This window comes from Cimex lectularius, unplaced genomic scaffold (genome assembly GCF_000648675.2).
Source record: "Cimex lectularius strain Harlan isolate CLEC.00 unplaced genomic scaffold, Clec_2.1 scaffold186, whole genome shotgun sequence".
NCBI classification, from domain to species: domain Eukaryota; kingdom Metazoa; phylum Arthropoda; class Insecta; order Hemiptera; family Cimicidae; genus Cimex; species Cimex lectularius.
The window spans coordinates 1,065,950-1,092,926 of NW_019392979.1; the positions used below are offsets into that span (position 1 = coordinate 1,065,950).

The 26,977-nt window shown below is 34.2% G+C and overlaps 1 long non-coding RNA gene across 1 annotated transcript in view; it reads right to left on the reverse strand.

Moving 5' to 3' along the window:
- The window catches only part of LOC112127951, a 181,407-nt gene extending 157,257 nt beyond the window's left edge, over positions 1-24,150 (reverse strand). The window contains exon 1 of the long non-coding RNA XR_002910795.1: positions 23,556-24,150. This is a non-coding gene — a long non-coding RNA (uncharacterized LOC112127951). The remainder of the gene's footprint in view (positions 1-23,555) is intronic.
- Between the last annotated feature and the right edge of the window lie 2,827 nt (positions 24,151-26,977).

Genomic DNA, 26,977 nt, shown 5'->3' on the forward strand with positions numbered 1-26,977 from the left:
ATTTCTAATTATTAAACCGTAAAGGAGGAAAAATAGTTTTTACATGATTCCATGAATAAAATGTTATATATTAACAAAATTAGTGTTAAAAGTACGTCATCAAAGTGGTTTCCTGCACAAACAGTGAGAATTAGCAAATGATGTTAACTGGCTTTGTTGGCTTAACAGTCAGTATTTTCTGTTTTTACCTCCAAGCCAAAATGATACAAAACCGAACCAAGTGTTAGTTTTTTCCAATGTCTTTTTTTCTAATTTGAAAACGATAAAACTCTAGGATGTTCTGTACACTGTAGTCAAAATTTTATATAAACAAGGGTAGGCCTTTTTCTTCGAGAACAATGCTGTTTGAAGACCTGTAACAATTGGTGCATTGCTGATGTAGGTAGCGCAATAATAACAATATGAAAGTAAAGAGTTTAAAAAAAATTATTGATTGATTAAACGGCTTTACAAACATAATCTGGTATAATAAAAGGAAAAACAAATGTCGCAATATATTGCAACAATAATTCAATTCACCGCAGTTTCAGGAAGGGGAAATCCGCAGGGCGGCTGTCCCGGAGATATATGTGCATATCTCGCCCAACAAACTTGCCTTTTGTTCAAAACTGGTCCCATTGTTTTGTTTGCTCATCTGCTGGAAACGCCGGGGTCAACACGGCCGCTGGAACTTGAAGAAGTCCCTCCGGCCGTCTTCGACTTTTACGATAAAGACAGCTGGAACTCGATTCAACCGCAGACATCGATGGCCTGTATTAGCATTAAGTACGACAATACATCTCTGAGAAGTCTTTTACCTAAGTGCTCCACGTCAAAAACTGTTGAAATGATAAATTTGCAATTACAATGCCTTTTGGGGGAAAGCCATTCGTTTCACCTGTCAATATCAGAACCATGGTGTTATTTTCAGACCTACAGACCTACCAAGGCTGTCCGACTATTATCCTCCTTACAAATAAAAAGATAAATATTAATTTTCAACTATAGGATTATCACGAAACTGAACGTTTATTCACCTAAGTATGTCAGAAATACTTTATCATAAAGATAAATAATATTATTTTTTATCAGAGGCTGAAACCGGCCTGTGAGACCGTTTATGAACTGAATTTTATAATACTTTCGAACCAAACAAAAACATTATATGTTGTTTTAATTATTCAAATAATTAGAATTTTAATTCGAAGCAATTACTTACTGTATATATTTACATTTGGAATCCAGTCTTATGCTCTATTATTTTCCTAAATAGAGTTTGAGAAATATTACATCATTTTAATTTTAACTCCAAATGCAAAGAATTCTGGAAGAAGAAAACAATTACAATGGCAAATATAATTGTAATTACTAAAAACTGTATTTATAACTTTAATACATTTAAACTACAATTATACTAAAATTACCATTGAAAGATCAGTAAATTTCAATATTGTAGTCAATATTTCAATAAAAACGATAATTGAACGTACAAATCCTATTCTAACAACACATTTAATTACGTCATTCGTTCTTTATTATAACGTGTATCTAAACACTAACACCCATCTGGCAAAAACTGCAAAAAGGAGGGAAAATTCAAAAGTTGTGGTTGAGATTGGAAGTTAGTGTCCGAGCGGTTCGAAGTCACGTTACCTCAAGTGGTAGAGCAGCAGCGTATCTAGCCGTAGATCGTGGGTTCGAATCCCGCTGGCGCCATTGACTTTTTTTATCTCAACTAAAAAAAACCTTAATTAATTGTAATTCATCAAAATCTCGCTTTTAACAACGCACTAAGGGCGTCGGTGGCCGCAACGGTTTAGGCGTTGACACGGCGCTCATCACTGTAAGGTAAAGGTCCCGGGTTCAAATCCAGGCGGCCCTTCATTCGAACCCGACATACTTACAAATGGGCTTTTTTCAAAAACACCGACACCCCGAGGGTCGATATAATCTCTGCTGTTTCGAACCCTCGTTAAAAAAAAATTGAAATTGAAATTAACATAGACATAAATCATAAATAAACAAGTTTCATTACTTAGAAATTGTTAATATAAATACAAGTACAACTATAAAAAATCATGTAAAAAATAAAATATCAAATGCGTTTGAATGTAATTGTTAATTACAAATAAACAAACACATTATCGATCGAAAGTTGGAGAAAATTTAAAACAAATGAAAACTCATAGAAGTACAATACCAATTATAATTGGAATTGGATTTTCACTTACAATTAAACTTAAAAGTCAAATTACTCACACAATTATTATAAACAGAAAAACACAAAAAAAAGCACACTCATATTTTTTGTTTATTTCGACCTACATGTACTTTTAACGTTATATGTATTACAACATAATTATTTTAATGTAAACCCAATTCAACGAAATCAGAAATTCAGGAGATTTAATAAAAATTATTTAATTATGATGGTTTGAATGAAAATTCACTAAAACACCGGAACATCATTCAGTTATAGATAAAAACGTACCTGGTTTTGGTTTTAGTGCGTTATTTTTCTTTTTTTTTCTTTTTACGAGGGTTCGCAACAGCAGAGGTCATATAAACCCTCAGGGTGCCGGTGTTTTTGAAAAAAAGCCCAGTTGTAAGTATGTCGGGTTCGAATGCAGGGCCGCTGGATTCGAACCCGGGACCTTTACCTTACAGTGATGAGCGCCGTGTCAATGCCTAAACCGTTGCGGCCACCGACGCCCCTAACACTCGTTTTTAAAAAAAGATTTATTTATTACATCTTATTAAAGTTTATAATTAAATTTACATAAAAGTGAATAACTTGTAAAATAAAAATTAGGACGNTCATTTTCTTCATTGTTCTTCTCTCTCTGAAGATGGCACAATTCCGAAACGCCTTTGACTCGTCAAATCTGTAAGTGAAGACGGACACAATAAGTGGCCCAATGCCGGTTGAACATGAAATTATGCTACGTCGTCTAATAGTAATTTGAATTTTGTAAAACAAATAATAATGATAAAACTGGTTTCAAATAGGGTAGACGTAATCGATCGTTTGGTCTGCCAACCCTCGTTGTTTTTGTTCGTCCGAAATGATCGGCATTTCGCCATCTTCAGTATGATTCCGTTAAGTCAAGTCCCTTTTGTAAGGTCGTGGTGGTGGATGCGAGTGTCGTCTTATCTTCGTTTGTCGGTGCTTTTGTTGACCCAAGTCTTTTTTTTAATAATTCCAGTCTGTCTTTTCGATTGTCGGTCTATTTTATATTTAAATTGTTGTTAGGTAAAATGTGTTCTACTTGTATGCGGGATTCGGATCAGTGTAACTTTTTTTTTAATGGAGTAGAATGTCGCCAGAGTAGGGTATTCTACCTCTGTTCAATACGGAGTTATGATTGTTATTGGGCTTTTCGAAAAAAAGTCGGACCTTACGACGTTAAATCGCGTTGTCCCAACTCTTCCTAATTTATTCGCAGTTTTGTCTCTTTTTTCGGAAAGAGCGATAAATCTACACCATTTTTATCTCGTTGCGACACGCGTAAATATCATTTTTAGCAGAGGAAGGGTAAAATTTATCAGAAATCCGGAACTTTTATAGGAATTCAAAAATTTGTCTCTCTTTTACAGATAATTTTAGAAACTGTAGAATTACACAAAAATTTCTTCATTAATAGCCTTTCTAACGATGTATGCATTACTGTGATTTAAGGTGGTAGTTTATTTTCTTTCATTTTATTCTCATTTTAGAAAAAAATGCACATTAAACACTACAATAATGTGTATTCAGGATAAAATGTGTTCGAACTGCCTTCCCCTGTTCCTGTTGCAAAACCTTGGTCGTTTCCAAACAGCTCCCACAGTATCTGAGCGATTTAACTTCTCCCTACGGTTTTTTTTTTACTGCAGGAATTATTCTTCTCTTCGCCGTTGACCTGCACCCTGCAGATTTCTTGTCTGAGACAACCCCGAACGATGAAGTCCAAAGGGTTGAGATCAGGGAACCTCGGTGGCCATAAAATGGTTACCACCTCGCCCTATCCACACGGGGAAGCGTTCAGACAGTCACTGGGATGGGGCCCAATCTTGTTGATAAATATTTTTATCTAAAATGATAAGAAAGGAAAGGACTGCGAACATGAAAAATTCTATGTTCTATGTATTTTTTCCGCATTCGCATGATCTGCCGTTTTTGTCAAATTAGTGCAGGTGATTATAGTCAGTTTGCATGATGTCGATAACCGCTGGTTTTGTGTCTATGTCAAATAGTAGTATGTTCTCAGTTTTAATGATTGTTAGGTGCAGGAAGTATTGTTGATTTTGTTGTATAAGGGGAGTACGTACGTCATCAACGTATTTGTATAGTAAGTGACTTGCGTTTTGTCATAATTTCGGGAAGTTTTCAAATATAACTGAAAGTCCAATTTCGAATGCAAATTCAGTTCAAGTTATAATTGAAAGTACAGTTTTCAGCACGATTCCAATATGAAATAAGAATGAAACTGCAAATACGCATACAATTATACTTGCAAATGTAATTATACTATGTTATTTAAGATTAATTTGAAATATCGAATTTTGAAAAAAAAACCTCGTTTCATGCAGCGTTTGTCGAAAACGGTTATAAAGCAGTACAATATGAGAGTTTTCGTATTAAAAAGTATATTTCACTGAAATCGTCGTACAATTTTTATTTTATTCTTACCCTGCTTTCAACTTTAGATTCCTATCTACGGCAATTCCAAAGTATTTAGTTACACACGAAAAATTTTGTAAATTGTTTGGCCAATTGTAAAATTAAAATAATTTACCATGCTCGGGCCAAAGGAAAATATGTTTCATTTTTAGATAATGGACCTAGTTATTCTACACGAGAAATATTGTAGTAATTGCAGTAGAATAATTGCAGTAAACAAAAAATGTGAAACAATTACGATCTGTAATTGGACTGGTTTTAACCCATTCAATTACAACAACAAAATTAATTCTGCACTGAACTTCTACTGATGGGATGCGGCCCACATGTGACAAAACTTTCGGAAAAATCTGGCTTAATTAATTCTGTTCAGACGGTGTTTCAATTATAAAATTCAATTTACCCTGCACACTTTTAACAAGGAAAACTTTCTGTATCGCGTTATAAAAGGAAGAAAAAAATTCTATTCAAACTAAAATAAAGGTGACTTCTTAATCGCGTGATTTTTTTAAATTTCAATCACGGTGTTATTGAGTGTTATTTGCCTCATGTGATCAAGTTTCCTTTTCCGTGTAAAAGCGGCTATAGTTGTTTTATTAGGTTTGATTCCTAAGTCAGCGGTTTTAGACCATTCTTCTGGGATTTTTAGTCCCTCTTGGATTATATCACATAGAGTTTCCTCGAATTTTCCCCTGGCTGTCAGGACCATGTCGTCCGCATATCCCTGACGTTTTATCCCTGTGCTATCCAGGGTGACAAATATCTAGGCATCACACTAAATAAAACACTAGCATTTAAGAAACACATCAGCTCTACCATCACGAAGGTGACGCGAGCTTTGATGTTGTGCAGAAGAATAGCAGGAAGGAACTAGGGATGCAGACCGGAAACCCTGCTATGGCTGTACACCATGATAGTAAGACTTTTACATACAAACGGAGCTATAGCCTGGGCTTATAAAGCAGAACAAGTAACTAAAAGAAAAGAACTCACAAAAATACAGAGACTTGCATGCATCTGCATAACGGAAGCAATGAGAACATGTCCTACAATTAGCATGGAAAAAGTACTGGGATTAATCCCCCTACACCACATGGTAATAAGGACAGCGCAGAAAACCATCATTAATTTTACCAAAGAGAAACCTCCAACAGGAATAAAATGGAGAGATATCAACAAACTATGGAAAGACCATCCGATACTCATGGCTCCAAGAGACGACATGAAAGGATGTTTGAATTTAACCAAAAATTCCGAATATATCTGGGTATCAAAAAAGAATGGGAAAGAAAAGGAAATAACTCCTTTAAAAATGGCACCATCTTTTGGTACACAGATGGATCTAGAACACAAGAAGGTACGGGGGCAGGAGTATTTGGACCCGGAACCAAATACTCAGATCCCATGGGAAAACACACCATTATCTTCCAAACTGAGATTCATGCAATTGAAAGATGTACCCAATTCAATCTAAGTTAAGGGAACAAAAACAAGAACATAGCTATCATGTCAGATAGCCACCCAGCCATCAAAGCACTAAGCTCAAATTTCATTCACTGAACATATTAGGCATGCAGAACAAAGTCAGCCTCTGCTGGGTCCCATGACACATGGGAGTAGAAGGCAACTAGAAAGCGACACCCTTGCAAGGCAAGGAGCTGCAACAATGCTGACAGGGCCTGAACCCTTCTGTCGCATAGGAAGCCACACTATTAACGAGTATCTCAAGCAGAAGGACAAAACGAAAATGAGGGAACTATGGAATTCCTTCATTTGACACAGACAATACAAGAATCTTTTAACCAATTTCGGAAGAAAAGAAATTACAGAATGTGTCAAAGAAAGCAGGAATAAACTGCGAATCCTAATAGGATTCCTAACAGGACACTGCAAGTTAAACGGACACTTAAAGAAGATTGGAATAATCCAAAATGGCACATGCAGATTCTGCAAAGAGGCAGAAGAGCCAGCAACACATCTGCTAACAAACTGCGGAGCTGCACTAGCCCGCAGGAAGAAATGTTTTGGAATGTATAACGTGGCCATAGAAGAGCTTCAACCATTGAAACCGGGCCTATTAATCAGGTTTCTTGATGAAATAGGACTCACCGATGTGCTTTAGGCACGGGGGATACAATAGCTCTTAAAGGGCGCAGTATACCATACCCTGAAAAATTACATCTACATCATCACCTTGTACACAAATTATATAACCACTTAATTGAGGGTCGATGGAGTACTCAATATTCCGCCAACGACCCTCTCACACTACACATCCGCGCTTAATAAATTCACTCTCAACACATGCTAGAAACACAAAACTATCATTACTATATACAATAAAACAACCATTTCCTCCAAAAATCGGAACAGCGATCGCTATACTATACCCTGAAATTATATGTACATCTAATCGCGTAAATTGAAGTCAAGCGGGGTTTTTACCTGACCTCGCACCGCCAACTTTATGCATTTTTACTTAATTTTGATTACCGTTACATCAAAACTATTTTTCAAAATTATAACGTTGGGAAAAATATGAAAATACTTAAATAAACATAAAAGTGACAAAAGATTTAATAACAAAATACATAAAGCATGCCCAATGGGAAAGGCGTTAAGAATCAAAAGTAATTTGATGGTACTAAGAAGAGCTCAAAGGCTTTATACCATAAAAATGAATAAGAGCTTCAAAACCATCTCATATGTAGCAAGATACTCAGTGGTAAGCATCTCTTTTATTGACTTTAAGGTCGAGCTGCTCACCGAACATTATAATTGGGCACCAGATTCAAAGGGCATCGAGGGTATATATTATGCGTGTACATACCGATGGAAGTAAGAAGGATGAGTACGTCGGATGGAAACGTCTTGCTTGAATAAACAGGCTGAGGAGTTCGCGTAAATTGAAGTAAAGCGGGGTTTTTACCTGACCTAGCACCGTCACTATGCATTTTTTCGTTGGACTGAATTACTACATTCGGCATTCTAAGCAATCTACTGGCTAAAGAGGATACGGAGCCATCCTGCTACCGGTGGACTAGAACAGATATCCCTCATCCCTAATTAGAAAACACCTTTTTGAGGAGACGGTTGAAAACGGAATCTTGCAATTGTTCGACGAGGGGAAGAAACAAATTTTTTCACCTGTTGAGGACAGAATCGTATTTACTTTTACGAGGATCGCGCCGCAGCGGACTGAAACATAGATCTAAGATGACATACATGCACAGATTCGGACTTGAAACATCGCTGATTTGCTTATGCCGTTCATCATGAGCATTATATGTTGATGCCCAGTGCCAGAGGCTGCAAGATCAAGGGACGGTATCTCATCCTGACTGGCACGGCCAGACCACCGAATTCATTTCCTCAAAAGAAAATTTCGTACTGTGTTTTGGATTACCACAAAATTAGATTTGCTTCATCTTAATGACATGTAAGGTACATAATCCTAATATTTCTAAAATTAAACAATATAAACAAATAAAGATAAAAGTTGTGAAATTAATTGAAAAATCTCTGCCTACTATGTTTCTTATCACAATTAGTCACAGTTCATTCTTTAAACGGATGTAATATAATTGAATTAAGTTACAATGTTTACTGTTGATTGTTTGTGAAAGGAATGAAAACATTAGTCACTGACCTAAAGCGGGAGTTGTTTTAAAATGCTAGAAGAATCATCGTCAAGCTCTGACTAAACGACTACACGTCAGGACATGAAATGACGCAATTCTAAGTCATAAAATTCCAAGAATGGCGCAATAATACGACAAGAAAGCACAATGGAGCGGCTAGCATTTAAAAAAGGCTGTTTGCGTAGGATTTTTAATCATTTGACAACAGTCGAAAGTATAAACTAGATATGAGTTGTTCCAGACATTTCCTTTTGGTAATCTTAGATATTTTTTAACAGGCAACAATAAACATGATGTTCAGATTTTCGTTTGTCAACATGAACTTTGATAAGAAGGTTAAAATTATAAAGAAAGAACAAATCTTGAACCTAATTTTTAAATTATCATCAAACGTAAAGACGCTGTTGTTTCTGGTGTCTATATTACGTAAAGAAAACCGGTTCAACATTTGATTTTATTGTTGATAAAAGAACACGTTCCGTGTATCCAGTTGGAGCGCATCAGCAGTGTTAAATTTTGCTTGCGTTTCTCAAGGTTGCACGTGTTTGGTTCTGCCAGATTAGTGCAATCTGCTTGTGCTCCTGTTGGGATAATCCAATCTAATGACTGTTTTTGTACCTTTCGTACGGTTTCCCTATCACGTACGTCAGCCAAAATCCGTAATTGGCTGGGTACGACCTCGCACCTCGCTTCTACGCACAATACAACGTAAAAACCTTTTCAACAACTAGGAAACTGCCTGCTATTGATTTCTGATTTTTGAAATATGCGACGGAATTAGTTTCAGCTGGAATTTATCTACAGAATAAATCAAAAGCAGAATATCAATATATTGGCAATAAATAATCCTGAAACTATTGTATTTAATTAGAGATTAATAAAATTCGTTGTTCGATAATCTTGATTCCAGCATGATTTATTGTGATTGTAAATATTATTGTCAGGCAGCATTTTATGCATTCTCAGTAGCTAATCGATATTTTATCACTTGATCATTATTTTATTTCTAAGTAGTTTTAGAAAATAATAAATTGAATTTCCAAAAGGCAAACAATGGTTACAAATTTGGATTAATTTTTAGGTTAAAAAAAAAAAAAACCAATGTAAAACGAAGATTTAAGTTAAGAGTATTTCACGTTTTTTCAACCATATACAGATGAAAGTTAATCCCTATCAATTAATTAATCTATTAAGGTACTCTAATTAGGATACTCTAGTTAAGGTATTGGTTGAAATGAAAAAGTTGGGTCACGAGCGAGATTCGAACGCACGACCTTCGTCGCTGCTCTACCGCTCGATCTATACTTCGATCCTCTCGGACACCGATTCCTATCTCAACCTACCTCTCGAATTTGTCCTCCTTTTTGCCAGTTTTCAAATATCGTGTAATCTAATTGATTCTCGGCGACAAATGAAATGGCCACGGAGAGCTTTAGTGAAGGTATACTTAATTTTAAATTATTAAATTCACTAGTTTTCATGGTCCGCTTGACCACTACTTACAATTAATTAAGGTTTTACAATCTTACAATTAATTAAGGTTTTTAGTTGAGATAAAAAAGTCAATGGCACGAGCGAGATTCGAACCCACGATCTTCGGCTAAATGCGCCGCTACTCTACCACTTGAGCTATCGTGACTTCGATGCACATGGACATCAACTTCCCATCTCAACCTACCTCTCGAATTTTCCCTCCTTTTTGCCACTTTTCAAATGTCGTGTAATCTATTTGATTCTCGTAGATGAAAAATGATCTTATTACGTACCTCCTTACTTTATTATTTTTATTCATTCAGAAGGTTCTAATATCAGTTTAAACACAGAAGGATGCAATAATTCGTACAATTCAACAAATCTCATTCCAAGCCATCGCCGATGTGTCCTTTCTGGAATAAGCAGAGATCGTGTAATTGTACAATTCAGCATGCTTTTCCACCTCCTATACAAATTTTATGTTCAACAACTCCATCGGATACTAAACCGTACACGCAAGTCGATTGATTTTTGCAGTGCGCTGTTGGTCGTATGAGTCGAATAGCATGGGTGTCGTAGATATTTAAATACATAATTCTTGATTTTTTGTTTACAACACGTTTATAAAGTTTCAATTTCCATAATTCAGAGGAGTTTAATTTTTTAAGTGAGAACCGGGACATCGGTGCCAGAAATTTCCTAATCGAATCCACCCCAAAATTGGCGCAAATTTCATAACGACTTCTTCGTTTAATTAAAGAAAGTGGTATACCGCTAGAAAGGTTAAAAGGAACAACCTGTTATGAAATTTCCTAAACTCAACCGTGAATTTGTCCAACGAGGTTGCAAGTGTTTTTTTTACATATTGTAAATTTAGCAGTTTTTTTAAAGACTTAGTGTTTGTGTTTTTACCAAAAAATAAATTGAAAGTCTGTAAGTGTGCCGGCTAAAAGAAAATTTAACGCTCTTATTCATTCTTCTTTTTGCATCTCTCCAAAAATAAAAAGTTCATGATTTATGACGAAACCATACATGGTTGAAAAAACATAAAATGTTGAATATCTGCGAANTGGTGATGACAGTGAAAGTGATAATGACACACGTATCAATTGAACAAACCATATTATTGTAACATTGGAGTAATACCAATGGGTGTTTTCTCCACTCTTGATTTTTTAATTTTGTCTTGTTTTAATTACCTTGCTCACTGTTACTTGTTACCTACTTTAAGGTAGTTGTAATGTACTACAAATTAAAAAAAAAATGAAATGTTTACAACTAATGTAATAACGATATTTGTAATTTCACATTTCATTTGTTTTAAGAGGAAATAAGTTAACATATGGTATTACATATTATAATAACAGGGAAATTATTTTTATTACTCCCAAGTTATAAATCCAGTTGCGGTCGAATTCTGCGGTCATCTACTTTCAGTTTAGAAAGTAATTGAAAGACAGTCTGTAATTTCTAGCCACTTCGGATTGGAAATCAGTTAGAGCTTTTTACAGGGCCTGATGAGAAGTTGTCATTTTTGTGACATTTCCAGATCAATCTCTCTCTCAATCTCAATCTCTCTCTCTCTCTCTCTCTCTCTCTCTCTCTCTCTCTCTCTCTCAATTCTTCTGTCTTTCGCCAGGAACATCCCTATATCGCAATAAATCAATCAAATCGAACAGTGGGAAAAGTCCCACGCCAAATAAACCGGCGAGATATAAATTCACCTCCGGCGATAAGATCAAGGCCGTCATATAAAGGGCATGTTATGCTCAAAGCTGTTTCTTTCTACATTGGGAAACACGATCTTGCACGAATACGACGATAAAATCGTCCCGGCACATATGTGAGCCCGTCGGGCGGATAGCATGAATGACCCGACGTCCGCATGACGACGTACATCAAAATAAAAGGGATCCCTGTGATTCCTTTCCGACTCACAGCAGGGGAGGGTAAACGAATTAAACGTTTAATAAATATTCTGCCTGTTTTGAATAAAGTGCGTAATTTAAGACCCTGAGCCTAGCGGCAAATGCAATTGAAGAAAGGCGAAACGACTTGTCTCGTTACGAGAAGGGATAAACAAACCTCTTCCATTTCTATATGTGAAATTTGCATTCTCGATTTTCATTCATAATAGTTATGGTCATAAATCTTATGTATTTTTTATTTTAAACTATCAACTCCTCCCAGGCTACAAGTAGAGTTTAGATTTCTATTTATTTTTTAGCATAAAAATTGTCATAGAATTACAATAAAATTTTGTCGTTTCTGCTTCTCGTTCTGATTCGTTTTGTAAAATTGCTGCTAATAAAAAACGGAGGAATCCAAACCACCCTTATTATTCTGGCTATATATCAACGTCGATTTATATTTTCTCAATTTTTAAATCCTCTTGCGACATTGCTTAAACTTGATTAAAGATTTACGCGCTTATTTGTTCTAAACAAAATACCCATTCACAACGTCTAGAAGATGAAAGCTACTATCTACAAAAAATAAATTAATTAATTAACGTTAAGCTTATAAAATTTGGGTTTTCGATCACCAATTGTAGACTGCTAACAATAGACTAAAAAGTTTGGAGGCTTCATCATTTCTTTGTACAATGTTTTTAAAAAAAGTTACCCGATCGACATACCTCCTCTCCATCTATCTCTCACACACAAATACACATAGATACAGATAAAGCACATAATCACATTCCTGAAAACACACAGTTTAACTGTAGCCGGACAGTTTAACTTGTAGACTACGTCAGATTTATTTGTTACTGGTGGGGATCTTTAATTTTGGAAAAAAAAAGGGTTTGAATTGTTTTATAATTTTTGAAAGCTATTTTGAAGTTATCGGAACAGAGAAATGTGTTTAGTTTATGTGATAGGCCTTGGATAAATGGTATGGAAATGTATGCTGGTTTGTTTGTATTCGATAGACTTAATGTAGTATTATTAGTAATAGTGGATGGTGTTAGTGTTGAGTTGTAATTGTTGATTATTCTGTTAATTATCTGTTTAGGGTAAAGATTGTTATGGAGAATCTGTTTGCATATCTTTATGTTTTTGTGGTGGAAGGATTCATGGCTTAAGGTAATCATTCTGTGAAGTAACCCTTTGGTCATGTTTATTATTGTATGAAGAGGATGGTGAGATGTAAAGTTGAGGTAGCGATCTGTGTTTCTTGGTTTTTGATACCAATCTATGATTAATGTGCCATCTTGTTGTTTTATTACGAGTGTATCTAAAAATGGTATTTTTTGTAGTTTTCGATTTCATGTGTAAATTGTAGGCGTGGGTGAAAGCTATTAAATGTATCTAATGTAGTTTGAATTTGATCTGTGGGAACAGCTGTCAATATATCATCTACGTATTTAGTGAGGAACTAATCACCACACATTTCAATATGGATATGGTAATATGCTCTTGGTGTATTGCATCGTTTGTTGAAGAAGTTTGTCAATCCATAAGGATTCAAAGTATAGTATAAGACTTGAAAGAGTCTTATAAGTGTTAAAAACTGTTTCGGTCAAATATATTTGACGATGGTGAAGCAATGATGCACCGAGCTCAGCAAGTCAAACATGTTTTAAAGGTTATTCAACCTATTATGTTCCGCAATCCATATGCTGAACAATATAAAAATATCTTACAAATCACAATTCAAACATCGATAACGATTTTTGCATTCCTTCTTGAAACCAATTACCTAGATGGAGACATAGAAAATAATGTTGACGTTATAACATTGATTACATAAAGCCCACTATTTCTTCCCACCATCTGGACTAATAGAAAAACGTAGACCTTGTGTGAGGTGAGATTGGGCTGACTGGCTGATTCTTGTTGAAGTAAAAAGTAAGGAGACGAAACGTATCTCTTATTAAGTTTAAAAAATTTTCTATTTTTATTTTTGTCTATTTTTTTAATAATTTGTGATTAAGAATATGTTTAGTTTAGAAGTTAGTTTAGTTTTGGTTCTATTTTGTCCATTCATCCACTGAGGTAAGATCCATCTATTAAAAATTTCAATAATCGTTACAACGTGCGTTTTTATACAAAAATGAACATGATGGCAATTTCATGCCAGCCAATTCCCAACATGTGGATCCATGTGCTTGAATCATGACGCAATTCCCGGTCAGCAACATAAATCTAATCCTTTTTAAAAAGATAGTTCCTACTCACAGTAAGTTGTTTTGCAACGATCCGGATTTCGAGCCTTTAGCTCATCATCAGTTCGTAGAAATCCTGCAACCTGATGATGAGCTAAAGGTCTCGAAATCCGGATCGTTGCAAAACAACTTACTGTGAGTAGGAACTATCTTTTTAAAAAGGATTGAACACCACACTCACTCCATCATTCATCATTTCTACAAAAATCTTAGTCCTGCTCAATATTACTGATATCGATTGGCAATTCGACAAAATTAAATAAATCAAACTTCCTATTCTCAAAGATTGACCCAAAACTATATCATCAACGCGTATTTGAAAGTCGCAGATGGTAAATTGTTCTACATTAAGAATAACCAAGGAAAGTTACGAACTGAACATATTCAAGGTTTAATGGATCATGTACAAAATAGTACGATCTCATCAGGCAAATTCAGAATGGTAAAAGCTCTTATCTTCCATCTTAGTATCAAGGAAATCCTCGAGCAATGCAACGTTGATGCGAAGGCCATTTTCCGTAACATCGGTCGTCCTGATTTATTCAAAACCGTCCCAATTGGCCTGAGATATAAAGATTCCTCAAGTCATTTCTCCCTGGAACAACTTCTTCAGACATTTCCAAATTTGTGTGTCGTTTGTTTGATCAAAAGTATCTGGCGTTATTGAAAAATAGAAAATTGCATTTGGAAAGGGCCGTGCGTGCACAAATACAATTGGGTTTTGAAAGATAGGATAGCTGCATATGCATGTGCTAGTTTCATTGAATGAAAAATTATTTACTGCGGACGATGTGGATATATTTCTACGTGCGGAAATTCCGAATAAATAATCAAACCCTTCCTTATGGTTTTAAGTGATAAATAATATATCGCGTGGTCCTTACATTAAGTCACAGTTATTGGATGAACAAACTCACATCGAAAAAGTTTCCAAAATCATTTATAGAATGAACGAGTATGACAAAACCTGGTTTTCCATTGTACAAACGAACAGACAACCGTTTAGGCTATAACACATATCATGGGAAAAAAGGAGGAAAAATTGTTTTATTAAACAATTCGATTAGTGCACCTTACGACCCTTACTTGCTTAAACGTTTTCACAGTCACATTAATCCATTTACGTTTTAGTCGTCAATTGACAAAGTTACTTCTCTCAATTAATTATTCTTTCTATGTAGGCTCTTGGTTGAGATAAAACAGTCAGTTTTGTTCGCCTGCCGAAGGTCGTGGGTTCGAATCCCGCTCGTGACATTGACTTTTTTATCTCAACCAATACCTTGAATATATGACATAGATAGAATAATTAATTGAAAGATGTCACATGAATGTTGAGTAGTGTGCTTCTATCAAGTGTATCAAATACATTTACAAATATATAAAAAAAGATAGAGAGCAAAAAAAAACAAGAAGAAACAGTTTTTTACCTCATAAAATAAATACCTATGTCCAAAGAGGTTGACGTAGGACAAAATAATTTATTTCCTAACTTAATCAATGTTATTTAAATTTAAATTTTTTATTTAAATTGAAGTAATTTAAGGGTGTTAGCGAGATAGAAATTAAGAGACAGACGAGAAAAAGGGAGAGAGAGGGCGGAGAGAAAAGAGAAAGAGAGAGAGGGCGAAGAGAAAATGGAAAGAGAGAGAGAGAGAGTGAGAGAGATAAACAGAGAAAGAACAGGACAGATAGCAAAGTAGAAATGGATCGATATAAAATAAATAAAAAGAAAAGAGAGAAACGAAGAGATAGGCACATAGATTGTGAGGGTGAGTGAAGGGGGATGGATAGAGATACATGCGTTAATAGCTTTATCAGATTTGTCGCATTATTGAATTATATAGATTATTCTTCGTTTACAAACTTTTATATAAATAGAGAGCCGGACAATCAATAAATAAACCAAGACTAACAGCCAACAAATATTACATTTAAGAAGATTACAGACTTGATCAATACTAGTTATTAAGAGAATTATATGGTTTCCTGTCCGTGCAAAAGCATATTTAGTTTATTTAAGGTTTATGATACTTTAGTAAAATTAATACGTTACTAATTTAGAATATTTACTAATAAATTTTGTATTTGCGTGGTGATTAGTGACCGTTAGTCGATGGTCATTCACCATGGTGGTGATATCACTATTTCCAGCACAAGAGCAGCAATATTTGCCTTTATACGATTTTTGTATATCGGCTTTAATAATTTATAAATTTGACTGTTACTTTCTCAAAAATCTTACCAAAATAAGCCACCTTTGATTTTAGACATGTTCATATCACCTCTTAGGGCCAAATTAGCTATTACTGCAAACTAGTAAAAATTATGGTTCTTTTGACTTATTGTTAGTTCCGAACTACGCTACTAAGAGATTAACTATCTTCTAAGAGATTATAATTTTCTTGGCGCGAAAAGAAACAAAAAATCATAAATTTTAGTCGTTAAGAGTTAAAAACTGTGGTTTTTAGGACAAGAAAATAGTCACATTTTTCTGCAGTTCGATTTTTGAACATTTACTGCATCAGTATCATACACCGCACCCAAATTTTCAGATGCATCAGTTTGCATTGTTCCTTTTTTAGAATTCATAGAGTAAACAATGCTTTAAATGAATTTCACCCAAAAATATGTTTACTTATTAAATTATTCGACACAACTAAAAAAGTTGAGAACAAAAACTGATGAGAATTAAAGCCTTTTAATTAATAAATTAGACAAGCATATTTGTAACCGAAAACAATATGGGAAAAATTTAAATATTGACTAATTAATCCTATGACTGAAAAACGACATTACTTTTCTGCCAAACCAATAAAGCTCGCAACTTTAACTTGAGAAGACATACTGATTTGATTTTAATAGTTGAGGGAAAAGCCTTCGACTGTGTCACAACGCTCCAATTTTCAAGCTAATCATAACAGTGTCCCCAGTAGCCTAATACATCTTATCCATAGAAAATTTTTCGTTATTTTCCAAAAGTCAATCCGTCACCTGCAAACCAACAGCCGGGATGTCACAAGGTGCAGTTCTTGGCCCTACATTATTTAACATGTATATTAATGACGTCAGTTTAAGTGGCGAGTTACATGTTTACAATATGCTGATGACGCGGCTTTTTTCATGTCCTCATTCAGAATCGACACCGCCACCAGTCATTTATCAATAACCCTACAAAAATATTTTTAAATATTCGGAAATCGTGAGATGCTGTCTGGTGTGATGTAGGTTTCAGAAAAATATTTTCTTTACCGTGCCAACGTTTCGATCTTTATTGAGTTAATATTCAGGGCCTGGGATTTACAAACATTGTTTAAATTTAACAAATGCATGTAGGATGTGGAAAAAAATGAATTTATACAACGCAAAAAAATATTTTTTATGTTCAATCAAAGTTTTCACGCAGAAAACAAACACTTTGAGAGAGAAGAAAAACTTTGGTTGAATATAAAAAATATTTTTTTGCATTGTGTAAATTCACTTTTTTACACATAAAATATACGTATAAGTATATTTTTTTGTTCTTGATCTTTTCTTACCGTGAAAAATTTCTAAAATAATAAATAATTGTAATTATTTAAATTAGTACATTATTTTTGGTATTATATTATTTCGTTGCTATTTTTCTAGCCCGATCTGATAACGGTTAACAACGTTTAACATGCCAAACGTGACCTACTATGTCAGCAATTCGATGTTTATCTCCGTCTTGACTATTTTCTCTGTTAGTCAGATCTCTCGGAGGGTTTAAGGATTTCGGAGACAAACACCGCGAAAATAGGCAGACGGGATTTTTTTTTATCCCGGAGGGCATCGATTCCTCTCCATTTAAAGGCGATAAAGAAAAGCGATCGACTTGGAATCAAGCACGCTTGTCAGAACCATGGACGAAGAGACCGATGGGAATTGGGAAAACTTTGTTCGCCCATTTCTTAGCTTATCCTGTAAACTAAAGTTCATTTGAACGCGATACTGTTTTCAAAAGTTTGATAGGTATCTACAATTATATTATATACATTTGTCAAATGTTTTTCATTCCTCTTGGGCGATTAATACATAATGCCATCATCAACGGTGTTGCACTTTACAAATGAGACTTGGCTTGGTACGCCAATCCTGGGTGAATTTTGGGCCGTAACAACATAGATATAGTTTTGTTATGTGTTAATTGTGTTGAGTCTCCTGGTTTGATTATAGATGTAGGTGGAATTATATTAGCCTTTAAAGATCTGATAGTAAGCTAAAGCGGAAAGTTTTAAATTCATTTCTATCATTCCATCACACTGACTGACAATGCTATTTTGAATCGTTGTATAAGATGACGTTTAATCTGACTCACACTCTCAGTGTTGTATGTCGTGAGTACGCATGCGCGCCTATTCATAAAGTTTACTACAAACTAGAACTAAATTTTCAATTTAAAGGTCAGTTTTAAATTCGAGTGATAGATATGTTAAATTAACGTTCTGCGTTTCTTAGCCCTTTCACAATGATTGCCGAAACAGTGTGGTTTCTATTTAATGGTAGAAGTTTTGTGCATAGCTGTTAGAACCCAATAATAGTGGCACCATGATTTCGTATTGATTGAAATTTTCTGAATAGAGATCCTCTTGCTTTCACGGCATAATCTGCCTGCAAGGAAGATAAAAGAAACTATGCTGGGAGTGCTTTCTTTTAATGCCAATCATCCCAGATTTTAACGAACATATGGCCTACATTAACCTTTGTTTTACAACGTACGGGCCAAAATGACCCAAAAATTTCAAAAACGCGTGTGTATCAGAGGGTAGTGATCGGAAGAAGTTGAGGCTTTGAGTAGCTTTCCTTCTTGTCTTCCTGAAGACGTGGACCACTTGAACCCTTTTCACAGGTGACCTCGTAATATTAGAATAAAGTTAGAAAAATGATGGTATGGGTCAATATGACCTCACGTTGTACGACATGTTCTTTTAGTTTTAGTTCAAAAATAATTTCTTTTCTCGATGCTTTTCTTTGTAATCTTCCTGGATTGTTTCAGCCAATGCAAATAGTTCACATTTTGTAACTGACGAAGAAATTCGACGTGAAATAGGAATATCAGTGATAATGAAAACGAGGAATACTTTTCTGATGAAGTAACTTACAGTGAATATGAAAATGCTTTGTTGCCAAACGACAATGATAAATCTGACGCTTTCGACGTTTTTCCTGAAGACGATGCGCTCTCGGAGGACCAATTTAGCCTAGAAAATTTTTCAAATTTTGGTTTCGAAGATAGAGAACAAAGCAGAAATTTTGTGTTGGGCAAAGGTGGCGAAACTATCTGGACTGATACCGATCTTTTACCGTCCAGATTAGTTTCAAGGAATATGATTACCCATTTGCCTGGTGCCAAAGGAAATTCTCGGAACCTTGTAGATAAGGAACCATTGTATTCCTTATTCATCAACCAAGCCATGATTGATGTCATTGTAAAATATACCAATGAACAGATTGATAAATAAAAACTCAATACAGTCCTGACCAGCGCTATATTGGACGCACAAATGGTCTTGAAGTGAACGCTTTGCTGGGCCTTTTATTTTTCAGCGGCGTTATTTGAATTCAGGATTTGAACCTGAATGCCTCAGACATATTTTGTCGTCTATTTAGACCATCGATTTTTCGAGCAGTGATGTCCAAAAACCGATTTATCTTCCTTCTTTGCTTTCTGTTCTTCGGAGTATGTATGTCATTTTTGTTCCTTGTGGTACTGTGTTCCATTTTGGTGAAGTTACCTTTTTCATTTACATTTTATAATAATTTAATGTGCACTTTGTTTGACCGTAGTTTTTTAGATAATATCAAAAACTCGAAGTTAAACTTTTACAAAGAAAGATTTCCCAAAATGTGTGGTGATTAGTGACCGTTAATCGATATTTATTTAGAAATCGTGAGATGCGGTCTGGTGTGATGTAGGTTTCAGAAAAAACATTTTCTTTATCGTGCCAACGTTTCGATCTTTATTGAGATCATCTTCAGATCCATGCCAGTGACTGGCACTCTCGACACGACACGCAAGAATGGCACTGAAGATGATCTCAATAAAGATCGAAACGTTAGTACGATAAAGAAAATGTTTTTCTGAAACCTACATCACACCAGACCGCATCTCACCATTTCTGAATAATTATCGATTAACGGTCACTAATCACCATACAAATGTTTTTATATATCAACAAAAGAAAAATTAAACCCAACTCAGGCTATTCACTGAAAGGAGGTCCAAAATATAACCCAAAGGCCGATAATTTTTAAATACATAGAAAAGCCCCATAAAATATTTAAATATGAGCTGGACTCCAAGCTGACTTACACTCATTACATCAACCTTGTCTGTGACAAAACCATTGGAGCACATCATAAATTATTGCCGCTACTAAATAAAACAATCTGGCTTAAATGTTAATGACAAAATTCATCGACCTTATCCATAAAACACTCATTTTATCTTACAACTTCTTTTGGTCAAATATATGAAAAACCAATTACAGAAAAAATGTCTGAGAATGGTGTGTGCATTTCACAGATAGATTGCTATTGATTATTTTCAATTTTTTTTAGCATACCAAGCATATACACATCTATTTACTGGGGGACAGAAAATTTTGTGAAATCGTGTGAGAACAAGCTTCATCAGCACATAAACGAAATTGTTAATTAGAATATTAGCTCGCCCAATTATAAAAAAATATAAACATGAAGCACATTCTATTATATGTTAATCTTGTAATTTTTAATTGTCGGTAACCCAGTATTCTAATTTTCTCTAAAAATCCCATCGTCTTCAAATGTGGCTGAATTAGATTTCTTCTTCTTCTTTTCATTCTTTACAGTGGTACAGAAATTCATTTCCGCAGTTTCTGAAATATGGATATCTAAATATTGTTAAAAGCACAGTTTCAAAAATGTTTTATTTTTATTTTTCGAGTTAACATTTTTTTTGAAGTCCAAAAATAAAAAAACTGATTTAAAAAATGAGAATTTTCAATATCAAATTAAATCAACAACATAATTAGATGAACCGCGGTTCAATTATTGAAATATTTTATCTATCATATTTTAACAAAATTTGGTCCATATGTGTAGTTAAATTTCTGGGATTAAACCCCCAAATCTGAATTGCTTTGTTATGGTTCTTCTAAAACCTTTCAGACTCACACTAAGTGAATCAAAATCTAAAGAAAAATTGAAAAATATAATGATATAAAGTGATAGGCCGATATTAATTGGGGTGGGTTAATCCTCTAAGACAAGGAATCAACAAAATATATTAAGAAATTATAAATAAATCTTAAAAAAGCTTATTATTTTGTTTCGTTAAAATTTTTGTTCAAATGTGTGGTGAAGGACCTCTGACATCCTGGAACTGTTTGGTTATAGGTTCTCAAAATAAATTTATTTAGATAAATTTTCGAATAATCAATTTTTTTTAGTAAAAATTATTGAATATTTATACTTTTATTATATATATCTAGATGCCGATTATAAAACCTTGTGATTTAGGGATTAAACTTGCGTGTTTGCAAACGAAAATAATATAGACAAAAAATGTAAATGTTGAGCTAATTAATCCTATAATTGAAAAACGAATCAGTTTCTTGTCATAGCAATGTCTCCCCACTGGCCCATACTTAAGTAAATCCCTAACTAATTTATGTGAGTACCGGATTCCGTTGAATGAACTCTCATGAATCTTATTTTTTACTATTTATTAACTGTGCATCAATAGGAAATTACTACAATCTGTCAGTGGAGTATGGCAGGTGACGTCTCGGCCCAAGGTCAGCGATTTCTGCCGTGTCACAAATCATGAAGCTTGAGATGTTCCAGTTATCACGTTTTATTCAGTGAAATAATTTTTTTCGAGATAGCTGCTTGATTAAATTGAGTTGAAAACAGCAATTAATGTAATTGCTTATTTTGTTCTCAGGAATCATTTCATGTAAATTCACCCCTCTTGTACCAGAGGGTTCTTTCGAAAAAGTTAACCCTTACGAGTAATTATTCAGAAATCGTGAGATACGGTCTGGAGTGATGTAGGTTTCAGAAAAACATTTTCTTTATCGTGCCACGTTTCGATCTTTATTGAGATCATCTTCAGGGCTCAAAGTGTTTGTTTTCTGGGTAATTGTGCCATTCTTGCGTGTCGTGTTAAGAATGCCCTCGGCAATTGGAATTATAAATTTAGAAATCTTTTTAAGAACAAAATTATTTAAAAACTTTTTTAGTTGAGATGAAAAAAAGTCAATGGCACGATCGGGATTCGAACCCACGATCTTCGGCTAGATACGCCACTGCTCTACCACTTGAGCTATCGTGACCTCGAACCACTCGGACATCAACTTCCTATCTCAACCCCACCTTATGAGTTTTCCCTCCTTTTTGCCATTTTTCAAATGTGTAATCGGATTGGATTCTCGACGACAATTGAAATGGTCACGGAGAGCTTTAGTGAAGTGTACTTCATTTTAATCATTAAATTCACTGATTTCGTGGTCCGCTTGACCAGTTAATACAGTACAATTAATTAAGGTTTTTAGTTGAGATGAAAAAAGTCAATGGCACGAGCGGGATTCGAACCCACGATCTTCGGCTAGATACGCCGCTGCTCTACCACTTGACATCGTGACCTCGAACCACTCGGACATCAACTTCCTATCTCAACCCCACCTTATGAGTTTTCCCTCCTTTTTGCCATTTTTCAACCGAGGTCACGATAGCTCAGGTGGTAGAGCAGCGGCGTATCTAGCCGAAGATCGTGGGTTCGAATCCCGCTCATGCCATTGAATTTTTTTCATCTCAACTAAAAACCTTAATTAATTGTACTGTATTAATTGGTCAAGCGGACCACGAGATTAGTGAATTATTTAAAAAGTTATCATAAAAGGTATTATTATCTTTCAAGCATTTAAAAAGGGGTTCCAGTGCCGAACAATTTTCTGATTTTAAAGTAAAAGGTGTTGAAGTAGTTTGTTCTCTCAAACAGTACCAATTATGATCAAAGTTGGAGATTTCAAATGCACTAATTTTCTCTTTAATATTCTTACCGACACATGAATAATTTATTAAATTCATTTGCGATTTAAAATTATCTGTTTTGAAGCAATCAGATTAATCAATTTCATTAAAATTTCCTTATTAGGTTTGTCATTAGTTGCTGATCTAATCAACTCCCAAACCTTTTTAGGATCTTGTTCAGAATCAGCAACCATTTGTTTAAAATGGTTATATTTAGCGTTTTCCATAAAGATTTTCCTCGGCGATTTAATAAAAAAAGAAGCTATGCTGTTACCTAGTTTAACAACTTTATTTTTATTAACAGCTTGTCATTAATTTAACTAGAACGAATTTATGTCTGGTAATTAATAACCATTCATAAACCACCAAACTTTTTTCATTACTATCGATTAATTAAAGAAGATATAATTTGTTATATCTGTGTGTGATTCACATTCCACTTACTTCTCCTAATAGGACAGGATATAATTATTTACGTCATGTCGCTTAATTCCATCGGGCTAAATTTAACAAAAACTGTTCTTTTTATCATTTTTCCTGTATCCTGCATTGGTTTTTTTTTTTAGACGAAATTACTTAATTTTTTTAACCTTACCTTTGCCGTTAGACGATAGGACGAGATGGGAAATATGAATATCGGAATGCCGATGATTGATGTTGGAGGTCGAAGACAAAGGGATCCCTTTCGATGCGATGAACCGAACTTCCTCTGTTTTACGCTTCAAAGGCTTTTCATAATGCACAAGGCACAACCACTTGGGGGGGCCCCCGGGGCCCTAATCGCCCAATTCCAGAACATAAACAATAAGGTTGCACAACGTCGCTGCCAAAAGTTTTTTTTTTAAACAATTTTTCAAAGTTTGTTTTCAACGAGGATCGTAGCACTGCATGACACCATTATGCCAACGTGTGAGTTATTTTGCAGAAAATAGCGAGGGCTGAATATTGATTTTTCTATTTGTAGCGTAACTGTAGAGATTCTGACTAACGAGCTTGTCTAATGTGTTGAGAGGGCGAGCTTCAAACAAAAGTTCGTTATTGCCTTAAAAATGAACGACCTCATATAATTTGTTCTAAGAACTAGACTTCTATTAGCGCTCCATCTTTCTGTTTTGTCAAATTAATTTTTCACGAGACAATCCCTTCGTAAATAACGTCAATAAAATACACGGATAACTGTTTGTTTTTAATGTTCAGCAGAACGACAATGAAACAATACTTCCCCCTTCCTACGTCTGGATAAAAATAGCTGATACTGAAGACTTGACCAATGCAGTTCAATCAGATTTTATAAGAATGTAAACTTGCGTATTGTACGTGATAGCTGGGATAAATATTGGCTTTAGCTATTTTTTTTTTTTTTTGCTTGTCAAATCTAGAGCAAATAACTCGTCAAAGCGGGACGTCCATAATTCAATATTCTATCCGAAATTATCTTTATGAGATGAATTTATCTTTTCTGTTAAACTAATTTTGTAAAGCAAAGCAATAACTTTCGTATCTAAGGACTGTAAATCAAATTTATAATATTAAGCTGTATTGGGCGTCGGTGGCCGCAACGGTTTAAGCGTTGACACGGCGCTCATCGCTGTAAGGTAAAGGTCCCGGGTTCGAATCCAGCGGCCCTGCATTCAAACCCGACATACCTACAAATGGGCTTTTTTTAAAAACACCGGCACCCCGAGGGTTGATATAACCTCTGCTGTTGCGAACCCTCGTTAAAAAAAAAAATAAATAAAATAAAATAAAAATTTCAAAAAAAATTCATAAAGTATGCAATGAACCTGCAGATTTATAAAACAATAAAACATATTAAAAAAATAATAACAATAATAAAAAGTTCTATTCAAGAAAAATACAGGGTGATTCACTACTAGTACGACAAAGTTCATCAGGTGCTTCTACACCTCAAATGCAACAAAAAGGTTCGTAAGAACCAAGGTTCGATTTTCAACCCTTTCGCAGATATTCAACATTTTATGTTTTTTCAACCATGTATGGTTTCGTCATAAATCATGAACTTTTTATTTTTGGAGAGATGCAAAAAGAAGAATGAATAAGAGCGTTAAATTTTCTTTTAGCAGGCACACTTCTAGACTTTCAATTTATTTTTTGGTAAAAACACAAACTAAGTCTTTAAAAAAACTGCTAAATTTACAATATGTAAAAAAAAACACTTGCAACCTCGTTGGACAAATTCACGGTAGAGTTTAGTAAATGTCATAACAGCTTGTTCCTTTTAACCTTTCTAGCTGTATACCACATTCTTTAATTAAACGAAGAAGTCGTTATGAAATTTGCGCCAATTTTGGGGTGGATTCGATTAGGAAATTTCGGACACCGATGTCCCGGTTCCCACTTAAAAAATTAAACTCCTCTGAATTATGTAAATTGAAACTTTATAAAATTGTTGTAAACAAAAGATCAAGAATTTTGTATTTAAATATCTACGATACCCATGCTATTCGACTCATAAGACCAACAACAGTGCACTGCAAAAATCAATCGACTTGCGTGTACGGTTTAGTATCCGATGGAGTTGTTGAACATAAAATTTGTATAGGAGGTGGAAAAGCATGCTGAATTGTACAATTACACCCTCTCTTACAAATGTTTTTTTTTTTTTCAAAAACACGGGCACCCTGAGCATATGACCTCTGCTGTTGCGAACCCTCGTAAAAAAATAAATAAATATATTAAGCTGTATTATACCTTTGTCGGTTCCAAAATGTTACGCTGTACAATAAATTTAATTATAAATAAGTCAAAGAAAATCATTAATAAATATGCTGCTAAGTAAATACTTCCTAGAAAGCTAAAAGGGAAAATCAAATTATCCAAGTGTCTACATAGTCTGAAGACGAGGCTAAGTTCAATTAAACAGAATTCTATATTGTGACAAAATATATTAAACATTCCATCCAATGGACAATAAAAATCGAGGGAATTTAAATCAATGAAAAGTAATAAACTACTCATTTTGTCCGTTCTTCTTTGTCACATAAATTTTTAAACATCATTTGGTTCATTTTCAACATCCTCAACAGTTCTTACTCTAAAAAATAAAATAATTAATAAAAGAGAAAAGGGCCATTAAGTTTTCTTCAATTTTAAGTTAGAAAAATATGTTTAAATGAGATTTTATCCAAAACTAAAAACATATTTTTTTTATTTTCCAGTTTTTCTTTTTTATTTTTTACAGTAGGTTTTTACCTAAGTTTTGCGCCTTAAAAAAAAACAATTTCCACACAAAATGTTGATTATAAGTAAGATTTAAATCTAACCATTTTTGATCAAAATAGTTTGTGTCTGTTAAAAAAGTGAATTATAGATTGGGTTTTATCTCAAATATTTTCAAGAGACGTTTAAGTCTAAAAGGTGCTTTACGCAAGAGTTCACCATATGTTATCAAGGGGATTTGTAAAAAAATATAAGTTATTTAACTTTGTCTTATAAAAAAGAAGGTTATCAACGGTTTCAACTAAACGATAAGTTGTACTTTGTTTTTAACGCATGTTTCACCTAAAATGTTAGGTCTACTTGATAATCCTAAATTTATCCTTAAAAAGAAAGTTGCTTCTCTAGTATAAATAATAGGTTATTAACAGTTTTTGGTCTTGAAAGTAGGTTAAGTATAAATAAGTTACATATCTCGGAATGTTAGTTGTTTTAAGAACATTTTACATTTTTCGATTTAACATGGAATAAGTAATATAATGCATATAGTTCACGCACATTTTGGATTTTTGGTGAAAATTTTTGAAAAAAACAAATCAATCGTTTTCTCTTTACTGTTACAAGTATTTATCTATTTACTTTTTGTGTAAAGTTTATGGAATTATTCACTGTGTATGAGTAATGTACATGGCATTTACAAAAAAAATTAAATTTAAAATATAAAATTAAAATACCTTGTGTTCCCTATATTATGAGTTTCTGACGTCTCCTAATTGTCTTTCCTTCATTTTATCTTGTGATTTTGTGATCTGCAAACAGATCCTCAAAGTTCGATGTATT